The sequence below is a fragment of the Pogona vitticeps genome, chromosome 5, assembly GCF_051106095.1.
Source record: "Pogona vitticeps strain Pit_001003342236 chromosome 5, PviZW2.1, whole genome shotgun sequence".
NCBI lineage: Eukaryota > Metazoa > Chordata > Lepidosauria > Squamata > Agamidae > Pogona > Pogona vitticeps.
This window is the reverse complement of record NC_135787.1, coordinates 162,063,487-162,081,329: the sequence shown is the minus strand read 5'-3', so window position 1 is coordinate 162,081,329 and position 17,843 is coordinate 162,063,487. Positions and strand designations below refer to the sequence as shown.

The 17,843-nt window shown below is 40.8% G+C and overlaps 1 long non-coding RNA gene across 1 annotated transcript; it reads right to left on the bottom strand.

Annotated features, from left to right (window-relative positions):
- Positions 1–7,584: 7,584 nt before the first annotated feature.
- Positions 7,585–16,420, bottom strand: LOC144583086 (uncharacterized). The gene is made up of 2 exons (XR_013536678.1): positions 12,877–16,420; positions 7,585–12,682 (listed from the first exon to the last, which is right to left on the bottom strand). It is a non-coding gene; the product is annotated as an uncharacterized LOC144583086 (long non-coding RNA).
- Positions 16,421–17,843: the final 1,423 nt, after the last annotated feature.

Here is a 17,843-nt window from a genome sequence, read left to right as displayed (position 1 = left end):
CTAGAGATCATTTCCTTATGAGAAAATGGTGATTTCTGTGAGGAGTAACAACAAAGTTTGCTAGGCTTTGTTGCTATTAACTGTTCTATAGTGATGGTCACAAGTGCCACAAGTAACAGTGTTAGTTGTTTTCAAGACAAGCTGGCAAGGACTCACATGGAGTTAACAAAGCTGCTAAGGGGTATATGAAAACAGTGTCAAGAGAATAGAGTTAGGACAGAAACACATGGAGTCAGCAAACAAAGCAGGTGAAGAATGTCATAGAAGCAGCTTCTGAAAGGTGTCATAAAAGGTAATGTCATGCCAAGTTATATGTCATGTTCAAGTACAGGAAAACCATAGATAAAGCCCATTACCAAGCCACAGCTAGATGTCAGAAGAGGTAGAGGTATGTCAGGAATGTGAGGGCTTGAGATGCAGCATATGGGCATGTTGTTTTCAACAGTTCTTGCTGCCGCTGGCATGCTCTTGTACAGATGCTGCCAACTTCCCACGCACACAAAGATGTGACAAAGTAGAGGCTACTCACAAACAGTCTCCACAGAAGGAGTTCCTTATTTGTGGGAAGTCCTTTGCTGTAACCTAGCATGCTTCCTAAAATAATTATGCTTCGTGAAGTCAATTATGACATGGTGGCCCTTCCCAGGATTTTCTAGGTAGAAAGTACTCAGAAGTGGTTCACCATTCTCTTCTTCTGGGGGCACCCTGGGCCTCAAGGGAGAGATCTGATCCTGATTCTGTGGCAGACCTCCCCTCCTCTAAAGAGAGTGGGATCTTACACTCCAGAGGACCCCGAGTTTTGTGGTCTCTGATAGGTCCAGAGAGAATCTGTTTTCTGGAGGCTCTGGGTCCTTGTCCCAAGAAGACCTCTTCAGCAGGGGCATGACAGGTGAAGGGGACAAATGGAGAGAAATGCCTTCTGCTAAATTTTTGCTTGACAAGCAATAATTAAAACATACATGGGGCTTACAGGACCATAAAAGATAATAAATTATAACTATCCTGGAATAAATTACTCTGTACACCAATCAGAGTTTATAAATCTATGAAACTGCACAATCCATATAGTGGAGAAAACTAAATAGTAGCTACAGCCCTCAGAATTCAGCTACACATGAGTAAGTCTCAATGTAGGAATGCTTTGTATCATCTTAGTTTGGCCTGCTGTCTAACAGGGTAGGTCTCAATCTCATGCAGTGTTTTCAGGCATACAGTGCAAAAGTCTCCTCAGCCATTTCTTCAGTCTATACATTTGTCTTTAGATACTCCTTTATTTCTGGACATCCTGGAGAGTTTTCAGAGTTTCGGGTGTTTTTTTTTTAAAAAAAGAACACTTATTACCTCAAGGTTTTCCTGTTTTATGATTCTCTCCTCCCTTTTTCCTCATTTACCCCAAGGCAAAGAAAGCAGCACTCGACACTTAGTTCTTTTCATCTCTCCTTACTAGTCACCCCTAGACAACCAATTAAAGGACTCTTTCTTCCAACTTCAATGATCCTATAATTAGTTCTCACTCCTTTGTTCGCTTTCTGCTTAAATTCGGCTCCATACCCCTCACCAAGGCAGTTGTGCCTTGTGCCAAGGCAGTTAGTTGTCATTTTGAACAATACCCATACTTCTCTTTGCCACTGCCAGGGGGACCAATGACTTCTCCTCAGAAAATAGCTAGGTTTCACTTTTGAGGACTTGGCTGTAGGAAGGAATATCAGATCCTCCTTTAATAATGGAACAGAAAGGTTAATTCTGAACAGATATGACTTTTTCCATTACTAAAGCTCTGTGATGAGAAAATTAACATCTAGATAAATGTCCCCTTCTTGGCAATTCATAAGGTCCAGCGGTTGCCTTGTGGTTTTCATTTCGTGGAACCTCCATTTGGCTTCTACAAAGCAATAACTAAGTGAATGTTGTGTCTACCTTCCAGCATGACTGATCCCATTCATATGTTGTTGGCTCATAGCCTGAGAGAAACAGAGCCACTATGAGGTGGTTTTAATGTTGATGACCCAAACTAAAATCCCCAGTAAGCTTTGAAACCCACTGGGGAAACTTGGGCTGTTCACTTTCCTTCAAGTGCCCTGATTAAGAGTGTGATTACACTGCAGCTTACTCTGTGATTTGTGCCACAGTTGGCACAGTGAAATTCAGTGTGTTTTTCATTGACTACATGATGTACAGCTAATCATGGGTAAGCCTGGTCTTTTTGCATGGACATTCATTGCTCAGCCAGCAGGTGCAAGTGTTATTCTGTGGTGATTCTACTTACATAACCTCCCCCCCCCCCCATTTTTGGCTTGTGTGATCTCCTATATTGGTCCAAAGGGGCAGTAGAGGAGGGTGTGTCCAAGGGTGACATGGACAGAGGGGTATATGTTTTTAAAAAGTGTTTGGCAAGTGGCATTGTTAAACTGCAGTGCGTGTCTGACACGGTGGTGTACTGGAAAAGAATTTCTTTTTTAAAAAAAGACAGTTCAGAGGACAGACAAGAGGTGCTAATCTAGGGAGATGTTCTCACTGTACTGCTATACTGCATCCCACTGAAGTGTTATGTCAGAACAACGGGAATACCCCTTTCTAGTGAGCACTTCATGTCTTTTCTCCAAACAAATTTTAAACTATGCTTTTCATTGTAGTTTTATGTCAGATAAACACTGCAGTTTCATAAATCATATCCATGCAGCGCCATGTCACTTGCCGTTTTTCAAGAGGTAGGGAATAGGGTAGTGTTAATTAGAAAGGAGGGTAGTTGACTCGTGATCCTGATGAGAACTGTAGTGCTATGAATGTCTTGTCCCCAAAATTGCCTGGGGTAATTAAACCTTCCATGTGAACAATAACAAAGATTTAAATGCCACACACAACTTCAAATCAGCCCACAGTCAACCTGAAACAGCTCCTCTTCCTAGTCACATCTTTATAAGTATGTTGTGAAGGTAAAAGGGTGGATAAAAGAGCCAAGTACAAAGTTTTAAATTCTCTTGAAAAGGTGTAAGGGAAGGTTATAAATGGTTTTTTTAAATTAATTTAATTAATTAAATTAAATATTGAAATTGAAAATTATAGTTGAGGATTATTCTTTTCATTTATTTAAAATATTTATAGCCCACCCTATATGACAGAATCTCAGGGTGGGTTACAGAGCTATTAGTGAAGGAGTGGTCATCATGAGTGTTGGTCCGAGTTTATATTGGTCGAATAATGAAGCTCATCTATTGGGAGAGTTTCCATTGCAAAGATATTTTGCATGCTACCAAGTGTAAGAAATATTGTGGCAACACTCATGATTCTCATATTATTTTCAAAACAATTATTATGGCATGGATCTCCTGTCTCCAACCAATTTGGCCACAGTGAAGCCATGAGTTCAGCCAGATAATTAGACTTCATGTGCCTAGCAATCTGGTTATTCAGATCTCTTCTCAATCATCTGCACAGCATCTCCCCTATCCTACCCACCATAGAGCAGCTGAAATCCAATTCCAAGCAGATAGATTTTGGCTTATGCCTCCAATGGAGACTGTGACAGACCCTGTAACCTCCTCAAAGTGTCTTGCATGAATCACGGGGCCTTTTAAAGCAGGTGTGATCATTGTAACACCCATCCATGGATTCCCAAATGAATTCAGAGCTGGGAAGTTGCTTTATTGGACTACCAGAATCCCCCAGGGCAACTTGGATGCTGATCCCACTGACCAAGAATTTTAGTTGCCATTTTAAAAAAGCATCCTTTCCATCCTCTGCAAATAATCCCTGGGTCATGAGAACTCAGCTCTCAGCTAGATTCTTCCTGTAAATAATGACTTTCCCCCAAAAAAGCTTTCTCTTGTTAATATTCCTAGTTTAATTACATAATAAATTACTTGAAAGTAATCCTCAACATTAAATAGCATTTGCTTGATGTCTTTCACTTTTAAAAAGTTTCTTTTCTAATTGCCCTGTCGATAAACAGCAAGTAGATAACCTCCTCTAAGAGTGATTTTCTAATGGTTATGTTTGCTAATGTAGGGACGTGGTGGCGCTGCAGGCTAAACCACAGAAGCCTGTGCTGCAGGGTCAGAAGACCAAGCAGTCATAAGATCGAATCCACGCGATGGAGTGAGCTCCCGTCGCTTGTCCCAGCTCCCACCAACCTAGCGGTTCGAAAGCATGCAAATGCAAGTAGATAAATAGGGACCACTTCGGTGGGAAGGTAACAGCGTTCCGTGTCTAAGTCGCACTGGCCATGTGACCACGGAAGATTGTCTTCGGACAAACACTGGCTCTATGGCCTGGAAACGGGGATGAGCACCGCCCCCTAGAGTCGAACACGACTGGACAAAAATTGTCAAGGGGAACCTTTACCTTTACCTTATGTTTGCTAAAGGAAATTCATTTGCCTTTATCGAACAAATCTGACCTTTGTGCCGATGCACTCTATAATTCTAAGAGAATAAAATGAGGTTAATTTTGGACCAGTGGGCCAATTACTCTCAATATTTGACTGAATACTTACTGATGAGGGTTTGAAATGTTTGTTTATAATAGAAAAAAAATATTTTCCTCTGCAATGTCACTTCATAATGTTCCCTAGTTAAAACCAACCTTCCTCCTTCTACAGTGATAGCATGATAAAAAGAAAATCCTATTGCTACTTGAGTAAGATTTTATAGGAGTTGCCACTTATCTAGAACCGAAGGTTCCCCAGATCTTCTCTAGATTGTTGTTGGGGCTTATGCAACAAGAACACTCGTGAATAGCAAAGCTGATGCTCCACTCCTTGCTTTGCTCCAAAAGGCATGAGGAACCCAGCTGGCTTTTTGTTGCGCAAGCGCCACACATATAAAAAAAAAAAACATTTCTGAGCTGAGCTGGTGGCCACTGATGCAAAGTGGGATGGTTGTCCAGGCTTTAAAGTGATGCCAGAGGCAAACATTGAACTTATTATTCACTCCGACATTTGTTTCTCCACCTGGAAACTTGGAGAAACATAGGCAGCCAAAGCCTTGAGATCTGGCAGCCTTAGCCTTCCCTGTTTCTACCACGATTGTCCCTGACAGGTACATAGCCCTTAGTGCAGGCAATGCTGCACCACTTTTCTATCACCATGTGGGTTGGTCTCTAGGTCTTTGTGCAGATTCAAGAGATAACAGTGTAAATGAATCTATTTGCTCAGAAGAAGTAAGTGTGACATAGTCTATAAGATTATTTCCCATGTAACTGTTTATAAGGGTCACAGCAACAATTGTTTAATCTCCTTTGTCTAGAGCAGGAGGTCTCCAAACTTTTCAGCATGAGGGCCATATATTTTATACATTTTTGAGGGACGAAGGAACACATGCATGCACGCATGCACGCATGCACGCACGCACGGGCTGAAGGGAATGGACCTGATGTAGAGAGCTCCCCAAATCTCACCAAAACAAAATGTTGACACTATAAATGTCATCAGGGGAAATAATGGAAAAGAAAAAGCTTGTCCTTTCACAAAAGGAACAAATAGAGATGAGAGGCATAATTTTCCCAACACTCACCCATAGGTTCATCTCTAGATTTTAGTGCCCTTCAGGGTGGATTTGATTTAAAACTAATTGATCTAAATTACAATTTAAATCACAATTTAAGTTTTAAAAAAAGATTTTTAATGATTTAAAATTTAAAAATTGATTTAAAATGTAAATCAATCTGATTTTTTTAAAAAAATCATTGGTTTTTATCTACCCGGGTACTTTGTAAATTTGGATGTTCGGGGGGGAAAGGCTATGCCAGTGTGTACCATCTGTGGGCCAAACTATATGTACAGATAGTATACCATTAGAAGCTGAAATCACATTAGCATGCAAAGATATAGTTCTGAATTTTGTGTCTGACAAATCAGCTTTGCAGACAAAGCCCACATTTATACCCTGAGGACCAGTCACAAACCAAAGCAAACTAATTTACAAACAACAAATTAGGAAGTGTGAAATGCTTCTGCTGTGACAATCAAATGCTGTCAGTGCTTTAGAATGCCCTCTTCTAATAACATGCTCTGTTTAAACTAATACCTAATATGTCATATGTAGTTTGACCCTCAATTCCAGGTAGTGGTACTTTAAAGAAAAATGCCATGGCCAGGTTATTATATATCTCTCTTTCTACCATGCATGAAGCATTTTTATCTAACTCTCCCCAGGCTGCTGCTTATATGGTTAATGGTGAGGCTTCAATGCCATAAGTCTAATACACAATATGAAATACGTGACCCTTCCCCAAATATATGTCAAAACAGTTCACAGTTTATAGGTGATTGCGGAAGAAGGTCAGTCCTGGTACTTCTTGGCCTCTACCCATGTGGTAGAATTTCTTCTGGAAGCAACCCAAGGGAAGCTTCAGGGTTTCCAGACCCAGAATAAGATCTGTTTCTAGCTGGAGCCTCGGAAATGCTCTGTACAGCCAACTGGCAACACAATACCTAGGGCATGTGCTCTGCCAGCTGCAGCCCTTTCACCTAACCCACAAATACCATGGCGTATGAAAAAGCAGCCAGCTACAGGCGGTTTTTCTTTCGCTTTTCAACTGCTCAATAGCATCAGTGTGGTGGGTTCAGTTGCATGATATGCCATAGTTTCCAACATCAATTTTTATGAGTAATAACTGAGCAACAAATAATCTTTCTTATGCAGGAATCCAATGACACAGCCAGTTAATTATGGGTCTCGGATGACAGTCTCCCTCCACCCACCCCAGTGAACCAGCCAACCAATCTCTTCCTTGCCTGTTAGCTCTGCTTTTGTTCTCGAGGTCTTTGAAAATATCTCAAAAGTTCCAGGCATGAGAAGTAGGCAGGATATAAATATCCCACAAGTTCAGAGATTGTCAGTTCCATGTTGATTTGGGCAGAGCTCAGAAAACGTACTTTTGTGGACTGTAGTTTCCAGAATTCTCCTGCCAGCGTGATCGGCAGCTTGGCTGGCTTTTAGCTTAGGATGTATTGTTGTGCTGAAGGGATAACTTGTGTAGCTGTGATTTTGTCCTCTGTCCCAGAATCAGCTGCTGTGACCAGAAGAGTGGGACTAGGGGAAAGGCAGCCTAGTGGGCAGTGCTGAAGCAAGGGCTAGACTAAGGGCAAGAGCCTTGGATTGCCCAGTTCAGCCAAGGTTTTATTTTGCAGATTTTATTTCATTCCCTCACCTGCTGGGAAAGCCTGCTGGGAGTTTGCTGGGATCAGACTCAAAAAGGCTAAGAGTGGAACCCTCAGTCACCTGCTGCGAGAGGTTTGGTAGGCACTTGGAGGAGAAAGTCACTCACATTAGCCTGGAACTTGATGCCACAAATTTTACAGTGTTTAGGGAGCTGTCCAGTGCACCATCTAGTCATGATTTTTTGGGGTCAGTTTCAGCTGTTGTGTCTTGTGGACAAGACACTTAAATTAGTTCATCCCACTACATGTATATTTGACCCTTGCCCTTCACAGTTGATAAGATCTACCGTGTTTCCCCAAAAATAAGACATGGTCTTATATTAACTTTTGCTCCAAAAATGCATTAGGACTTATTTTCAGGGGATGTTTAATTTTTTTTCATGTACAACAATCTACATTTATTCAAATACAGTCATGTCATCTTCTTTTGGTTGCTGTCCAATGGTGGAGGGAAGGGTTTCACTTAACTGGGGCTTATTTTTAGGTTGGGCTTATATTATGAGCATCCTGAAAAATCATACTAGGGCTTATTTTCAGGTTATTTTTGGGGAAACAGGGTAACAGGAGTAGGCTGGGTGGGTCTAGGAAGTAGTAAATGTCTCATTTCAGCAGGTGAGGGTGCCTTCTGCCTTTGCATGCTAATGTACCTTCTCCTGAAGAGATCCTCTCTGACCCAGAGGTATGTGATAACTACTGCTCCATTGCAAAAAATCCCTTTTGGAGCAATGTACTTGAACATGTGGTGGTTGAGCAGCTTCAGACATTCTTGGTGGGCACTAATTATTTAGACCCATTTCAGTCTGGTTTAAGGCCAGTATTCAGTACCAAAATGGCTTTAGTTGCCCTGACTGATTACCTGCTCTGGGCTAAAGACAGGGGGAGTGATTCTCCTGGACCTCTTTGAAGCTTTTGATACCATTGATCATGATATCCCCTTGGACAGGCTCCAGGAACGGGAGTGGGAGGCACTGTACTGCAATGGTCCCATTCCTATCTTCAGAATCAGTTCCAAAGGGTGGCATTGGGTAATTTCTGCCCAGCCCTGTTATAAGTAAGCTGTAGGATACCACAAGGTACCATTCTTTCCTTCATTCTGTTTAATATCTATAGGACGTCAGTGGCAGAGGTCATTAGGAGTTTGGGGACTGAGTGCCATCAGTAAGCTGATGACACTCGGCTCTACTTCTGATCATCGGGGTCACCTGAGGCTGTGCAGGTGCTGGACCAATGTCTGGAGGCTGTAATGGGTTGAATGAGGGCCAATAAACTGAGGCTGAATCCCAACAAGATGGAGGCTCCATGGTTTGCTGGTTCCAAAGTCAAGGAGTTGGAGAGGAGATCTGTTCTGGATGGAGTTTCACTTCCCTTGAAGGAGCAGTTGCATAGTTTGGAGGTACTCCTAGATTCATCATTGTCATTGGAGACTCCTGTGAGCTCAGTGGTTTGGAGTGCTTGTGGTCAGTTTTGACTGGTCCTCCAGCTATGACCATTCCTGGACAGGAATAACCTGGCCCCAGTAGTCCATGTCATGGTAACTTCCCAGTTAGACTGCTGCAATGCACTCTGTGTGGGGCTACCCTTGAAGGTGACATGGATACTCTCCCTATAAACTTGCCCAATCACTAAGATCTGCTGGGGAGTCTCTTCTCTATGTCCCACCATTGAGAACAGCTCATTATGTGGAGCCACGTGGGAGGTATGGCCTCCTCTTGGAGGCTTGATTGTGCCAACATTAGCATAATTTCTAATGTTGACCATGTCAAGATGTAATTACTGTACTTACTAGACCCCTTGGGGAGGTGGCCTGCATAGGTTTTAGTGCAATGGCTTTAATGTTTTTAACGTCTGAACGTTTTGATTTTGTGCTGTTTGATTTTAAATTCTTTTAACAATCTTACATTTTAGAATTGTTTTATACAGCTTCATAATTCACCAGAGATCCTGTGATATAGAGTGGGCTATAAATGTTTAAATAAATACAATACAATAAATCATGACTAATGTTTGTCACCTACTTTTCTTCTTATTTAGAAAAGCAAGCATACATTTTATAACCAAGAAAGAGCCAAATGTTACATGGTTTGGATTCTTGTAGTGTTTTTTCACATTTACAATATATATTTCTACAGGAGAGGTAAGCAGTTTAATTCATGATGGTCCAAAAATTTAAGTGAGGTTAATATGTAAATATGCATCGGCTCAGAGAGCTTCCTTCCTTCTTTCTCAGGGCTGGAAAACTTTGCCCACATCATCACCAGTGCATGACTATGAATATATCAGCTTTCACTTCTGGGATCGTGACTCTTCTGGAGTTTGAACCAACATGAGATAGCCTTAACTTTGGTCTTTAACTGACAGGCTTTTTTAAAAAATTGGTAATTGAGATAATCCATCCAGAGGGGTACTGAAATAACTAAGACCTGTCTAGTTTGCCTGCAATTCTGGTTCAGATTAAATGTATCTATCTGTGGGCCAAGAGGATTAAGATAAAAATATTGTGTATACCATATTTAATATACTATAATAAATATAAAAATAATTGCAACTAAAAATGCCTGTGGACCCCCCCCCCCCAAAAAATCCACTCTATTGGGAATTGCAACCCCCCCAGGCTGAGAACCTGTGCTTTATATCATGCTCCAGCCTATGAGATTGGAAATGATAATTCCCAGAATCCCCCAGCCAGTATGCCTGATGATGGGCATCCTGGGTGTTGTAGTCCATAAAAGGAAATTCTTCAGTGAGCAGCCCATGAAAATGTTCTGTATGACATTACATAATCAGCCATGGTGCTTGCATATATTAGACTTGTGTGTGAACTAGACATGCTGTGCGTTGACCTACAGAACCTGCCAACTCCTTTTGTAGGCTGCCTGCATCCCAAGTGATTATGACACTAAATAAAGGAAATGAAAGCTAATGTAATGAGTTTTTTTTCCTCCAGTCCTTCTTTAAGTGCAAATACCATCTGGCTCCCCCAACTCTGTCAGCTCTTCCAGTCCTGAAGCATTTTTTGCTTTTCCTAATTACTGTCATTACGCTGTGGGAAGTGATTAGTGTGGATGCTGATGAGAGATACCAGGAAGGCCTTGTCCCTTGATAGACTTGGCATGTGAAACTAGCCAGCCTCTTCCCTGAAGCCATTTTAGAAGAAGAAAAATAGGGGTGGGAATAGAGTTGCCAGTTTTTAAAAAACACAGATCTCTTGGTGATGAGAGAAGAGAATTTTTTTAAAATATTGGGTGTAATGGGGATAGGACAAGCAGGGGAATTCTCGTAGTATACAGACAATTAATGGGAGACAAAAACTTTGCATTTAAAAGTAGAGGAAAAAATCCAGTGGCTTTTAATTTTAAGGTTGCTCTGGTGAGAACAACAACAACAACAAAAATTGGATTCTAAAAAGCGTAAGTGATCAGAAATTTAAAAATAAAAGAGCGATAAATATATATCAAAAACAAGTGAACTTTCAAGTCCAGCAGGATTGTTCTTCAGAATGGGCACTGAAGAGCTTGTGGCTATGGTGAAAAACAAAGGGCTCCAAAAATCATTCTGCCCAGGTCTTGAGCGAACAGGATCTATAGTTCAAGTCAAGTCCCTGGATGGAGAGACCCAACCTGTAAAACCAACTGGAGGTGTGTTGGTGTCAGATTTCACCCCTACATATTTACAACCAGGGTTGGTGATAAAATTATTTCAAGGAATGAATCATTTGCTCCCACAAGAACCTGATGCTGAAAGAATCCTGCATCCTGTGAAAGCTAAAGTTGCTGAAAATACGCTGTTTCATATCTTTCATGGTGCTTTGTACCACCTTACTATTTAAAGAACCCAGTTAGTGTGTGATGCTAAGACTGTGTACTTTAATGTTTGATCTTAGGACAGAAGAGTCCTGCGGTATCTGCAAATGTATGCTGTCCAAATTAGTAGCTGTCTCTTTTAGAGAAAATGACATTTAGGGAATATAGTTTGGGAACAGAGAAGTGTATGGGGAGGAAATGTGTTGCCTGCATAATTATGTTGTATATTGTCCAGAGAGTGCTTTATGTGCTATAGAGTGGCATATAAACAGTATGCTTTGCTTTGCTTTATCCTTTCCCTATCATTGCTCTTCCACAATAGCCCCCCTCCCCAGCAAAAACTATTTCTCACACTATGTAATTACAGATATTTGTTTGCATGTGTACACCATGTGTTTCTGGATGTTAAATCTGCTTGTATGCATCATATCTTGCTGCCCTTACATAGTGTTAGGTCCTACTGAATTGATGACTGAAAAATATTTCTGGATAAACATGGACTGGAGTAAAACGCAAAGCTGGAGCAAGCTCAGCCTTGACTTACAAGTCTAGTGTACAAATACACCAAGCTGATGTTACATCTTTGGTGTTGCATCATGTGTTTAATCATGAGACCACTAATTAAGTCTATAGGATGCTTGGATGATATGTTTGCTCCACCAGTGAAGATCATCTATGTAGGGAGGGAATTCAAAACCACAGCTGTTCTTTTTGGGATTTTCAGACTGCAAATGCAAAGGTCATGTCTGGCAGCCTCCATCACCCCCTGAAGTATGTGAGTATTTCTGAAACATGGAGTTATTGATGGCACCGTTGCCAGTTTTCAGCTATGAAAGTGGTACATGTTTATATACCATTTTGAGATGCTCAGGCCAATTACACTTCAGAACAATTCTTATCTTAAGGATATTGATCCCCCTGCAGGTTACTCATCTTTAGCTCTTGCTCTTTTCATTCTTCTTCCAGCAACCCACCATTTTTTTTAGAATAACCACCAGCTGTTGAAAGAATGATAGGTGTACAGTTTGCATCTTGAAACTCAAGGATGGTCTGACTCTAGCAGAGTCTGAATTGGCATCAGCTTCACTCATCAAATGATGCATGTACCAGAAATGGTGATAGTGCCAAATTGTAATACAAATTCTGTGCAAGTACTGACCCTCTTAGGGGTGCTATTTCTGGCAACATATGAAAACTCTTTCGCTTTCCTCCTCTTAATGAATTTCTTATTTCACATTAGCTCACAATCTTTTATTCCAAAGGATTCTATGAAGGCAAGATAATACCTCTGCCACTGTCCTATATTCATAATATGTATTAATATTTCTAGGCTGCTTTTCAACATAAAGAGCTTCAAAGCAGCTTCCAGTTAAAAACACTGGAGCACATAAAATCACAAACTAAAATAATTTAACAAAAAGGTGAACACACACAACAGTGAAATGGCCTCCAGCAACAGCAATAAAGTTTTAAAAAACCCTAGTAAAACAAAATAGCCTTTGTTGTAATATAAATGTGGTGAGGAACTAGAGACCCCCTGGTCTAGATCACCTCCATTGGTTTTGTTAGCCCGAATCTCCATTTCACAACTTTGTCAAAGGAAGGTGTGTTCTCCCTCCCAAAGGAGTGCACACTACCTCATAGTTGTCCAGCCACAGCTCTAAGGCTCATGCATAGAATTCTCCATGTCACTTCAGGATTGCAGGAACACAGCTCAGATAACCTTGAAGAAAAACAATGAGGGGGACTCAGCTATACCCAATATCTATGTGTTTCATGCCTATTTGTATTTTTACTTAGTTCCACCATGTAAGAATCATGTTAATACTGTCACACTTTGGGCGTTGGCAGGACGTGAGCACCTTTACAAGCTAGCAGGCTTATACGGAGAAGGTAGACCAATATGCCTCAACTTACCTATCTCTACCTGTCACACTCTTAAGCATGTGGTAGAAGAGTGCCACCTGCTGGCAGGACAATGGTCCAAATGTGGCTTTGTCTTTATAATTCATTTTTCAGCATTGCTTTCCATTCTTCTATAGCAGGGTAGAGGTATGTAGTTTCTTTCCTGTATAAGCCATAGTCTGCAAAAAGAGGCCCACTCTGTAACTGACAAAAGGAAAGGGATAAGGAAAAACAGAATTGTATTGGTTCAACTATGAAAAACCTTTATTAGGATGAAGTGATTTAGGCATCCTTCAGTCTTGAGAGACTATGGTAAGGGTGAACTAAAGGATGAACGAGAATGTCATAAAAGAATAAAAGCTTTTGTGTTCTTCCATATATTTCAGCAGGCCAGGATGTACAAAAAGATAAGGGATAGGGGAACAAACAGAAAAGTCCTGATGGCAGGTAGTGAGACATCATCATAGGAGATTTGGGCTGGGCAATATCTTATCCCTTATGTCTCTTTTCAGGGCAAAAACATGGCTTTGCTTTCCCTACCCATTAAATCGATCCATAGCTTACTTTAGCATACAAAGAGCCATGTCCGTAGCTTTGCTGAGCCTTTTAGTAAGAATACACGTGCTGAAGATGTATCTGCAAACATCAAGTTGTCTTGCAAGCTGATGGTTTTAGGGGCAATGGGCATCACAACTGGTTTACTTTTTTGACTCTTTCCCTTAACTTCAGATATTATGCTACCTTTGCCTGGTGAAGAGTTCTGGATAACTCAAAAGCTTGCCCTGGTTTTAACACTTCAATTATCCAATAAACCTATCTTGGTTTCTGTGGATATCTCACAAGTTTAATTTTTCTATTTACTTTTGGAAATACAACAATTAGCCATCTGGGGCAAATTCTACTGCCATAGCAAGAAGCTTCCCCATAAAATTGCACTTCAGTGAGGGGATCAGCTGCTCTAACAACTAAGCATGATGGTCTGTATTGATACTTTAACTCCACTGGCTGCCAATCATTTTCCGGGCATAGTTCAAAGTGCTGGTTTTAACCTATAAAGCTCTAAACAGCCTGGCTCCGAGCTATCTAATAGACTGTGTCTCCTACTATGAGCTGGCTCAGGTGTTAAGATAATCCAGTGAGGCTTTTCTTTTGGTCCCACCACCTTTACAGGTGCATCTGAAAGGAAAGAGAAAGGAAAGAGCCTTCTCTGTTGTTGCTCTCAGACTTTGGAACTCCTTCCCACAGGAGCCCAGGCTGGCCTCATCTTTGCTGTCCTTCTGAAAGCAGACAAAGACTTTTCTCTTCAGGGAAACTTTCTCCCAGTGACTGGCTGGCTACATGAGTAAATTTTAAATTGATTGTTATGCATTGCTGCTCTGACTGGGTCTTTAGTACTATTTGTGTTTACCATTTCTCAGAATGGTACTTGTTTGTTCCTATTTAGTATTTGCATACTTATTGTTCTACCTTTACTATTGTCTTTTAACAATGTAAACCACAGTTGTACAGTCATTGTTTTCAACTTTAAATGCCATAGGCTCCCTGACATATGAATTAGCAAAATACCTAGTGACCCTCCTAGAGACCCACATTGGACAAACCTCATCCTACATCAAAGACTCAGGACATTTCATAAGCAAGATTAGCACCCGAAAACTCAACTCCGGGGACAGACTGATCAGCTTTGACATAGTATCCCTGTTCACCAAGGTACCGATAAAGGACACTCTGACACTCATCCAGCAGATATTTCCAGAAGATATCAAGGCCCTTTTCCAACATTGCCTAATGGCCAGCTATTTTCAGTGGGATAACGAGTTCTATGAACAGACAGATGGAGTGGCCATGGGGAGCCCCCTCAGCCCGGTTATAGCAAACTTCTACATAGAACATTTCGAAAAACAGGCCCTGGCTTCGGCACCCTTCGCACCCACAGTCTGGTTCCCATATGTGGATGACACCTTTGCAATTTGGAACCACGGTGAAGAAAAACTGGAAGAATTTCTAAACCATCTCAACAGCATCCACCCAAATATACAATTCACCATGGAAAAAGAAATAGAGGGCCAACTCCCGTATTTAGATGTCATGGTCATATGAAAAACTGACTTCCTACTGGGACACAAAGTCTACAGAAAACCTACCCACACAGACTGGTACCTACACACACAAAAAAAAACTCCAACCACCACCCACAGCAAAAAAGAGGCATAATCAAAACACTGGTAGACTGTGCAAATCGGAACTGTGAAGCTCAATTTCTCAGCACCGAACTCAACCATCTGAATTGGGCCCTCCAGGCAAATGGCTACTCAAAGAATGAAATCACTAGAGCCATCAAACCAAGAAAACAACACCAAATTGAAGAGGAAAAACAGCCACCCACAAATAAAGTATTTCTGCCATACATCAAAGGGGTCACTGACCGCATGGGGAGACTTTTGAAAAAACACAACCTACAAACAGTATTCAAGTCCACCACAAAAATACAACAAATGTTATGGTCAGCAAAGGACAAAAGGGACCCCCTCACCACTGCAGGAGTATACCGGATACCTTGCAGTTGTGGCCAGGTATATATTGGAACCACAAAACTCAGCATTCACACCAGAATCAAAGGACATGAGAGACACTGCAGACTAAAACAACTGGAAAAATCGGCAGTAGCTGAACATGCCCTAAAACAAATTCTATTTCAAAACATAGAAGTACTGGACAACACCAGTAATCAGTACTGCATAGGGAAGCCACTGAAATCCACAAACACCAGCAGAGCTTCAACAAAAAAGAAGAAAGTTTAAAACTCAACAAAGCCTGGCTCCCAGCACTGAAAAGGTCCTGCAAAAGGTCAATGAATTCTACTCAGCCACAAGGACTGGTGATCATTGCACACAAAAGACTAGCTAATGACACCCATCAATCACAATGACAGATAATCTCTCACCCTTATCACAACAAGACACTCACAACAAAAAACACGCTGATCACCATAAACACCCAATCTCCTGAAAAGGACAAAAGGTGATCCCACAGCTATAAATACTCAACTATCCAAACTAACTGCACCAGAGCACAGACAGAGTTCTGACTCCTGTCCTCTGAAGATGCCGGGCCACAGAGACTGGTGAAACGTTAGGAAGAAAAACCTTAAGAACACAGCCAAACAGCCTGGGAAACCCACAACAACCATTTAAATATTGTCTTTCAAGGATGTAAGCCGGCTTGGGTCCTTTTTAAGGAGAAATGTTTGAAATAAATAAAATAAATTAGTGTGATATCAGATTTGATTTCTTGTTTTATCGCCCTAAAGCAATGGTTCCCAACCTTGGGTTTCCAGTTGTTCTTGGGCTAAAACTCCAGTATTCCAGAAATCCAGCTAGTATTCTAGCTGGATTTCTGGAAGTTGTAGTCCAAGAACATCTGGAGACCCAGGGTGGGAACCCATGCTACCTGGTTTGAACTTTTTCTTCTCTAAGCTTACAAAAGGTCTGTGTTGCTTTGTGCCATCAAGTTGCTTTCAACTTATGACTTTATCAATAAATGACCGCTCCCCCCAAAGCTTAAATTATTGATGTTTCTTCTGCCAGTTTTTAGTTTGCCTTCATCTCATCTGCATCAAGTCCAGCTTTTCAAATGGTATGTGCTGCATACAGACTGAACAAATAGGGAGATAAAATACATCTATGCTTGACACCATTGACTATGAAAAACCATTCTGTTTCTTTCTATTCTGTTTTAACAGTAGCTTCTTTTCTAGAGTATAAATTATACATCAGGATAATCAAATGTGCAGGTACACCCATTTCTTTTAGAACAATCCAAAACTTTTCACCATTTACACAGCCAAAGGCTTTGTTGTGATCTATCAAGCACAAAATGACTTTCTTCTGAATCCTCTTTGGTCCACACCATAATATTAATGAAGATTGCATTCCAATGTGATTCCTACTTATGGGGGCCTCTTCCCAGATTTTCTAGGGTTTTCAGGTGTATTCAGAACTAATTAATCATTCCTTTCTTCTGTGGAGTGCCCTCCAGTTATACATCTTGCCCGTGGCCACACAAGTTGACTTGTATCCCAGGAGATGTAGGAGAGAATTGAACTCCCAACCTCTGGATCTGCAGCTAAATCCCAACCACGAGCTATTATATTTGCAATCTCTCTCTTGGACTAGAAATGTAAAATTTCCAAAAAAAAAAAATCCATTTTTCTGGGGGAAAACACATTCCCCCCCCCCCTATTATTCTTATCTGGAAAAAAATGATTTTTAAAAATTTTACATCTGTAGAGATAACTTAAATATATAAAGTCTCAGAAGTCTTTCATTAAGTTATTCATGTTATATATTTTGAATACCATGCCATAGACATATTATTTATCACTGTAAAAAGGCATATCCCACACTCCATATTTGTTTTCAATTTCTTTGGAGAAAAAACAAAAAATGGCTTTGGAAAAAAAACAGGAAAAAAACTCAGGGTTTTTTGGTGAATCCTATTTTTTCCTGTTTTTATTTTTCTTTCCCGGCCTTCCCATCTTGACTCTCTCTCTTTTCTGAATCCAACTTGTGTGTTGGACATTTCTTTGTCCACATATGGTAAAAGTGTTTGTTGCAATACCATGATCATCACTTTGCTTGCATGGGAAATTAATGTAATGAAATGGTTACTGAACTCCTTGGCATCTCCATTCTTGGGAACTGGAGTATATACTGAATGTTTTCAGCCACTGGGGTGTTGCTTTGTTTGGCATATTTGTTGGTGTATTCCTGCTACATCAAATTTCTGAATAGTTCTATGCTATCCCATCCACACCTGCTGATTAATTTCTTCTGAATGTTTGGAGTGTAGCTTTCACTTCACTTTCAAAACTGCGATCCTGCTCAGTCCTGCTCAGTATAATCTTATAATCCTTTAATCTTTTCTGTACAGTTGTTCAGTTCTCTGCAACAGATCCTCCCTGAGTGTCACATTCCACT